The sequence below is a fragment of the Nicotiana tomentosiformis genome, chromosome 6 (genome assembly GCF_000390325.3).
Source record: "Nicotiana tomentosiformis chromosome 6, ASM39032v3, whole genome shotgun sequence".
In the NCBI taxonomy this organism is placed as follows: domain Eukaryota; kingdom Viridiplantae; phylum Streptophyta; class Magnoliopsida; order Solanales; family Solanaceae; genus Nicotiana; species Nicotiana tomentosiformis.
This window is the reverse complement of record NC_090817.1, coordinates 63582089-63590481: the sequence shown is the minus strand read 5'-3', so window position 1 is coordinate 63590481 and position 8393 is coordinate 63582089. Positions and strand designations below refer to the sequence as shown.

The following is an 8393-nucleotide window of genomic DNA, read 5'->3' as shown; positions in this document are numbered from 1 at the left end:
GCAAAATAGGGGTTATGCACCTTTGGCCTAAAGTTATACCCAGTAAAGACATAGAAGGCAAGTGTTGCCACTTCAGCAGCCACCACATGCACTCGGTGGCGGAACTAGCTTAGAGGAAGCTGGGGTTGATCAGGTGGGGTTTTGCTAAAAATTATATACTATGTAAAAGGATAAAAACTAATTATTTTGGATATATATAAGCTCTTGAATCCCAAAAAAATACTAGTTCTCACACTATTACTCGGATTATCAAGTGTCTTTAATCATCAATCAATTAAAGCGTTAGGTCTCTGCGAAAACAGTAGAAAGGCACTTCTTTTGGCTTCAATAATAATCAGCAGTAACAATGTGAATATGTGATATGCACTCTAGTTGATTATGGTATTTAATTTGATATTCAAGTCAACAAAGAAGGAATTAGTCCAGCTACGAAAGTTCAGATCCAAATGACAAATGATTCCCCAACGTCTACCATCTAAGTAATAGTTATGTAGTCTAATCTTTACGTACTCTAGTAGTAGAATTGTAGAAAGGATGAAGAAGTGGAGCATAAATACAAAACAATCCTGTTTTTATGCATTATATACTTTAGGGGTGAGCTGGTCAAAGATATACTTTGGCGGCTAAATCAAATCTAAACATCATGCATTTTTTTTTCCTTTAAAAAAAAAGAATTCTTTGACTGGATAAGTCAAACAAAAACAAAACATGAACTACCTAGTAATTGCTGCAGCGAAAGCAAGTGATAGAATATTGTCGACTTGCCCACTTACATTTACTTTAATGTACTTTTGTTTAACCAACCTCGTATGTCGAAACACAACAAAAGCTAAGACATGATACCCCTGAGGTATGTTCGTGTTATGTCCTTGCCTTTGCATTTATAAAGGGAAAACAACGTCACCGTAGCAGGTATTGTTAGTTATTTATATATCACTACAACATTTTAAGCCTTCAACCACATTAAAAAATGTGACCTAAATTATTATAAAGTGTGACATTTAAGCGAAAACAACACTTTTTGACTTTGGTATGGCCTAAATTGGCATAACCCTTGACCTAAGGTCACGCTTTTGAAATGTTGTTTTAGAGCACCTTGTGCATACCCCTTATACTAACACTTTTAAAGTCCAGTAGCAACACTTTCAACCTTATAGGCCACATTGTTCAAGCGTAGCTTCTGCAAGAATCCTTATAAAATGCTTCTTTTTTTTTTTTAATTAAATTACATTTTTTTAATATCCCAAGTAATCACATTTATTACCTAACATATATTATCAGATATAGTAAAACCAATTGTTCAAATGTGCAACCTAACAATAAACTGAAAAAAAATAAAATTTATGTATCATGATAACACTTTATACATATTAATCATTGAAGTTAGCATCTATTAGAAACCCCATTTGATATCCCCTTAGCTACAAGTTTCTTTTCTAATACATCATCTCCTGATTTTGTAACTGATCCATTTTTGTAAGCTTGACCTCACCATTAATCTAATCAGCGTGTGAGCTTTTCTTGTTCAAACCCATAGAAACTTCTGAAGGTTTGTAAGCCTTTAGTTCCCCATTTGCATTTTCTTTATTCTCTTTAGTAGCTCTGTCTTCCAATACTTGCAACTAAGACGAACAAAGATGCATTGTTTGTTATAGCCTGGAAATAATGTGAAAAAATTATATCTCCATTTTAGCTTCCAATATATATTATAAGATGAGTATTATAAAGCAGGCAGATTTACATACATCTATTGAATATACTACAAGATCAATAGGGAGAACAAAATTTCAGGTTATCGACATGTTTACTGTTGTTTGAAGAAAAAGTCACCTGATGGAAGGCCAAAACAAGATTGAATCTCATCACACATGGAGGATGATCATAATAGCCTACACAGAAAGATAATTAATAACAAAATATAATTTTTTTCAATAATATCATGGTACCAAGATGGTACTAATTAGCCGGTATGAACACCAGGAGATAGGAACGAGATATACTTCCCACAGGAATTCATTAGGAGGTAGTAACAATTAGATTAGAAATTCACTTATATTTCAGCGCTTCAGTAGAATTGATGAAATTTTACCTATACTGTTTTCATATAGATTGAATTATGATAAAAATCATCAATTAGCTTGATAACAGATGGAAAAAGCAGCAAATTAGCTCAGTGTAATTTATCTTTTTCTTTACTAAATATTGCTAAAAATATAATAGCACGCATACCTTGCTTTTTGTGAATAAACAAGCTAGAAGCCACAAATAGTATGATTAACATACTAAAAGTGTAACAACCTAATTACATATATAAAATCAGAAATGATTAAATCAGCCAAACTATAATCTAAAAACAAATAGACATCTAAAAAAGCACAAAAAGTTTAAAATATACAAACAAATAATTTTAATGATATAAACTCAAACCAAGTAGACACTGCCAGAACTCGTAGATGGTTTTGTCAACAAACAGAAAGAAGGAAAAAAGAGAAATAAGAGTAAGTTCAGATGAAATTAAAAATAAATCAGAAAAAAAGAATAGGAGTACCATACTAGCAGTGGCGGATCTACATGGAGTATTATGGGTGCTAAAGCACCCATTGCCTTTGACCAAATTTAATAGATTTACATCGGCAATTATAAAAAATTTAGATAAACACTGTGTAAACATCCACAACTAAACTCCTTTTCCCTCCTTTTTTGGAACTTTTTTTTCGGCAAGCACCCATGACTTTAAAATTTTGGATTCGCAACTGCATACTAGAGTTATACATGAAGCATTCATGCTGAGCTAGAGTACTAACATTACAGTGTTGTTCTTATGGGTGTTCTAGTTTTTACTAAATATGGTGAGAAAGAATAAGAGAGCAGGAAAGATAGAATTTGTCTGATGTTTTAAACTTCTTATAGACCTAAATTAAATGTAGTGTGTCCTGGAACTTTAGAAAAAGCCTACCAACCACACTTCATAAAATGAAAGCATTCCAACATTCTGGGATTGATAGTTTGAGCTCTAACTTCTCAAGAGCAATTAAGAGATATTCAAAGTAAAACTAATTGATAGAAAAGTGAGAACAACAAGGTTGTGTCAGACATAATCAATTGAGTGAGAATTATTTAGTATTTGAGTCTTTTCAGCCATGGTAGCAAATACATCAACTAATAACTAGGATTGTCCGCTTCCAGTTGCCACTGTTTTAACAATAAAACAACTGATTAAGTTCAAATATCAGCTCAAAGCGGACAATTATCATCTATATTCATTTTCTTAGTTTAATTGATCAATCAATTCAAGGTGTAAGTTCTGCACCCTTTTATCCTTTAGAAGATGCATCAAAACTTGCATCCAGATCTAGCACCCAACTATTTCAACTTCTGTCAATTAAATACTCAAGTAGTTCTTTTGAAAGCCACATACACATGTGAAATACACAAGCTGCTAACATTAATATCTAGAGTTGTAATAATACCCAAAAGTAGTTTTAAAGAAAATCCTTTAGCAAAAGTTTAAAGTTTTGTCAATCTAAATTGGTATGAGACTTAAAACGCAAATCATGTCAATCTCTGCTTTTATCGATAAAAATGAAACCATTTTATTGTGGCAATAAGCAAAACCTTTGCCAATTTTGACCTTTTCTACTCCTATTATTTTCGTCCATTTAGAGCTAGCGCTGATCAATAAATTATCCCAATCATCAATACATTTACCTACTCTCTTAATAGTTTTGCTCCAAAATTATTAACATAATTCATTTCCCTCTTTTTTGTGTGTTCTTAAATATTTCAGCATATATACTCCCCACGACATACAAAAAGAACTATTGCAGTAACAACTCAAAATATGCTTTTAGCACATTCACAAATTATGAGTGTCATTTCAAGCCGCAATGTTCATTCAAATCATACACATTTTATATTGGCTTTAACCAAAAGTAAATAAACCTTAATATCATGACTTTGAGAAGTAAGAGCTGTAAAGAATTTCTTTCAAGAGAAGTAGACCAGGTGGTAAGATATTACTAATTTTATTTTTCTTCCTCTTAATTTTAAACAACGAGGATATTAACAAATATATGTAACAATTCTCCACAAACATATGTAAATCTACATCGTGATCTCTGCCCCTTACAATTGATAAATAGTCAACATAATAATAACACGCTGGAATGTGCATTAACAGTTACACTTTACCTTAACAAGCGAGCAAAAAAGCACGCGTATCAGATGAGTAATCCTCAATCAATAAGAGCAGAATACTTCCACCATCTAGTGAATAGGTACAAATAGCAGATATTCTCAACATTAAAAAACGCATGATAATAATCCGGACTCATCATCTACAAAAATTGCTATATTCATTTGTCTCTAAAGTTAAAAAAATGCAAGATAACAAACTAAATCAAAGAGGCTTTACGAGTATCAGATCTCTTTCTTTGAGAGCAAACACCATAGAGAAAATAAAAAGTATTCTCCTATCAAGAATAAAAAACTTCCATCACAAAATAATAGAGCTTAAATTTAAAATTGGCAGTCATCTTACACGGGATTTTTGAAGCGGTTGTAAGCCCTAAACAACGAAATCCCCAATTGAATTTGATTTCCACATAACCCAACAGAAGTATTTCAACCCACTCTATTTTGCTTTACTCAATCTGCTAAAAGATAAGAGAAGAGCCCTCAACTTTGCTTATGGAATTTTAGGGAAGAAGAACGAGGAGATTTTCTTCTAGTGTGGGTAAAATCTGGAAGATAGATTTTAGCGAAATATTTTAGGGCATAGTTTTTCAGCAAAATTTTAGGGGGCAATTGTAGCGGGAACTTTAAGAAAATATTTTAGAGCATGCTTATATAGAGTTGCCTTCACAAATATTAACAAGCACGCTCAGAAAGCGTTGCATCACATACGAATAAATGTTGCCAATATTTATGATTTGGCAATACTTAAAAAGTATACTCTATATTATTAATAGGAACGCTTCATAATCGTCACCTAATAAATCGTAGCCAAAATTTCTTTTCAAAGACCACGCTTATAAAGTGTTGTCGTAGATATATTTGGTCATGCTTTTCAAGAGTTGTCAAAAATGAGGTGGCTTTAGGCCAAATTTGTTGTAGTATATATTAGGTTATATACTATTAATCATGTGTTTAATTTGGCTATAGTCGGTGGCGGATGTAGCATAAAATTTATGAGTTCATCTGAATCCATAACTTTTCATACAGGGTATAAATATATATGTAAAAACCTATTAAACTTTTATAAAATGTAAGATTGGAACCCATAGTTTTAACAATATAATGAGTTCAATGCAAGTTTGAACCCATTAAATTTATATGTTGGATCCACCTCTGGCTATAATAGTATTTATTATAGAACAATTGTTTACTCAATTGTAATAAAGAATTAAATAGATCATGTATGTCACGACCCTAAATCTCCCACCTTAAGATGTCGTGATTGCACCTAATCTCTAAAAGCATGTGAGACTATCATGCATGGAGAAATAACAGAAATAATAATAGAACTTAAAATTACATTTTTTAAAATATGATAGTTGTAAAGAGTAGGTAAAGAGTAAGCAGTAGAAACGAGGCCTGCGGACGCCAAGTAGGTATACCTTGAAATCTTCGAGATTTATAGCCAATCAATGATGCCTAACCTGATGTGATGTAACTGGATCTGCATAAAAAAATATGCAGAAGCGTAGTATGAGTACACCACAACGGTACCCAGTAAGTATCAAACCTAACCTCGGTAGAGTAGTGACGAGTTCAGGTCAAGACACCTACTAGGATAAGAAAACAAATAAGTTAATTAAGTGTAGTACAGTCTAATAAGGGAAACGAGGAAAATGAGGCAGTAAAGAAATACAACAAGATAAGCTACAACTGAATTTAGAGCAATAAAGCCAACAAAGAAGAAACACATAATAATAACATCAAGAAAACAATGCGGGAAAATACAAGTGAGGTAAATGAAAGATAACAACAAGAATCACAACTGAGGCACCGCCTCGTATTCACTTTTCACAATCTTTCCTTATACCGCCGCGTGAGCCTTACATTTAGATAGTTTGAAAATATTTTTTCTGAAATAGCTACACTCACTTTAGCCCACCTTATATCGGCGCGTGGCTTCAAGTAATTTCCTTACTAACAACATGCACATAAATCTCACCTTATGCCGCCGCATGCACATTAACCCCTATCCTTATAGTGCCCACATACGCATAAATATCACAATACAATAACAACTCGCACCATAAGTGCACATATGCCACATCTTGCCAAAAGAATCAACAATACCAATGTTTTTACAACAAAATAGTCCATGGCTCAACAACAATGTATATAAGAATCTCAACAATAACAAAATAATGGTGAATAGCTCAACAAGAATGATATCTCAATAATTAACAACTTCGCCTCAAAGTGATAATGGCTTTTACAACTTTAACGACAATAGCTAAACAAGATATGTTCCATGAATTAACAACTTCAAGTAAGGTAACTTAACAATTAAGTAATTAACAGGGCAAAAAGGAAATAATAACTTCAACTAAGCATGTAAGGGCAAATAACAAGTAAGATATGGAGCAAGTATTAACATTGTCAAATAAAGAATGTAAAGATATATTAACACGTGTAAGGGTAGATTAGCAATGAAAAGTATAACATGTCATAACAATTTGATTAAAGGCATGAAAAGAGTCTAAATAGCCTAAATCGGTCAAATACTATATATAGCTCGTGCACTCACTCGTCACCTCGCGTACACAACTTTCACATATCACAAATAGCACGGTCAACCCCAATCCTAAGGGGTAGTTCTCTCACACAAAGTTAGGCAAGATACTTACCTCAAACAAGCTAACTCAATCCACTAGTAAGCCTTTCCCACGAATATCCAACTCCGGACGGCTCGAATCTAGCCAAAATAACTTAATACTATAAATACAAACCATAGGAAACTATTCTAGATAATAAAGTTGCAATCTTTAAAGAAAATTAAAAAGTAAACTCAAAAAGTCGACCTCGGGTCCGCATCTCGGAACCCGACCAAACTTACAAAATCCGAGCACTCATTTAATAATGAGTCCAACCATACTAAAATTATTCAATTTCGACCTCAAATCGATCTTCAAATCCTCAAATTATAGCGTAGGAAGTTTTCACAAAACTTTCCAATTTTTCCAACCCAAAACACTGATTAATGATAATAATAATGGTGGATTCATGTATAATAATTAAATCCGAGTCAAAATCACTTACCACAATCAACTCCTTGAAAATACTTTCCAAAATCGCCTAAAATCGAGGTCTCTAACTCAAAAGGTGAAAAATGGAACAAAATCCCCGATCTACCCCTTTTCTGCCCAGTGATTCCGTATTTGCGGACCAACAACCGTTTCTGCGGCTCCGCACCTGCGAAAAATCCATCGCAGGTGCGGCTTTTCATTAAGCCCATGCAAATTCGCTTTTGTGGTCCCGCTTCAGCGGATAAGTGACCGCTTCTGCGGTCCAACACCAAAATCCAAATTCCGCATCTGCGGTGCCTCTCCCGCTTCTGCGGATGCGCATATGTGCGTCTTCGTCCGCACATGCAAAACCTGTGCTCTAGGCCAAGTCTCGCTTCTGCGGCTCTGAGGCCGTTTCTGTGGTGCCGCACCTGTGGCCCAAAGTGCGCAGGTGCAATTGCACCAGACTCAACAGTTCTTTAGCAATCAACCAAGTCCAAAATGGTTCCGGATTCAATCCAAATCACATCCGGGGGCCCCGGGACCCCCGTCCAAACATACCATCAAGTTTCAAAATACATAACGAAACTACTCGAGGCCTAAAATCACATCAAAAATATCCAATCTATGAATCGCACTGCATTTCAAACCTATTGAATCCACGAACATTTAAGATCCAAAACTAACGCCGATTCATACCAAACCAACGCCGATTGATCTTAAATTTTGCACACAAGTCATAAATGACACAACAGACCTATTCCAACTTCCAAAATTAAAAGTTGACCCCGATATCAATAAAGTCAACTCTCGGTCAAACTTTCCAATTGTCATTGTCACCCCCAACCTCGGGAACCGCGACCGGTGCTCAACCGAGTGAACCCGGTCGAGCAAGCCTGTTAGATACTTTCTATCCAACTCACCCATGATCAAGAGAAGACATGATTTCATTAATTAGATAGTAGGAATGTCATATATACAATACTAGATTGTCTCATTGGTTATATCACTTTTAAGTTTCAAGATACACACATTCTTATAACTCGAGTGGAGCAAGAGATCAAAACACAACATAATCTGTTTGACTTTTCTAGCACCCATGTACAACCCACATAGTGTCTACGGAGCCTCTAAAAGATACAAAAGAGTGTTATG

The 8393-nt window shown here is 34.3% G+C and overlaps 1 long non-coding RNA gene across 3 annotated transcripts; it reads right to left on the bottom strand.

Annotated features, from left to right (window-relative positions):
- Nucleotides 1-1325: 1325 nt before the first annotated feature.
- On the bottom strand, nt 1326-4941 carry LOC104103905 (uncharacterized). 3 transcript variants are annotated; one of them, XR_688008.4, is made up of 5 exons: nt 4541-4941; nt 4192-4266; nt 2230-2298; nt 1831-1889; nt 1326-1656 (listed from the first exon to the last, which is right to left on the bottom strand). It is a non-coding gene; the product is annotated as an uncharacterized lncRNA (long non-coding RNA). The 3 variants fall into 3 exon arrangements; XR_688010.4 differs by lacking the exon at nt 2230-2298 and having other exon boundaries at nt 4541-4937; XR_688009.4 differs by lacking the exons at nt 2230-2298; nt 4192-4266 and having other exon boundaries at nt 4541-4926.
- Between the last annotated feature and the right edge of the window lie 3452 nt (nt 4942-8393).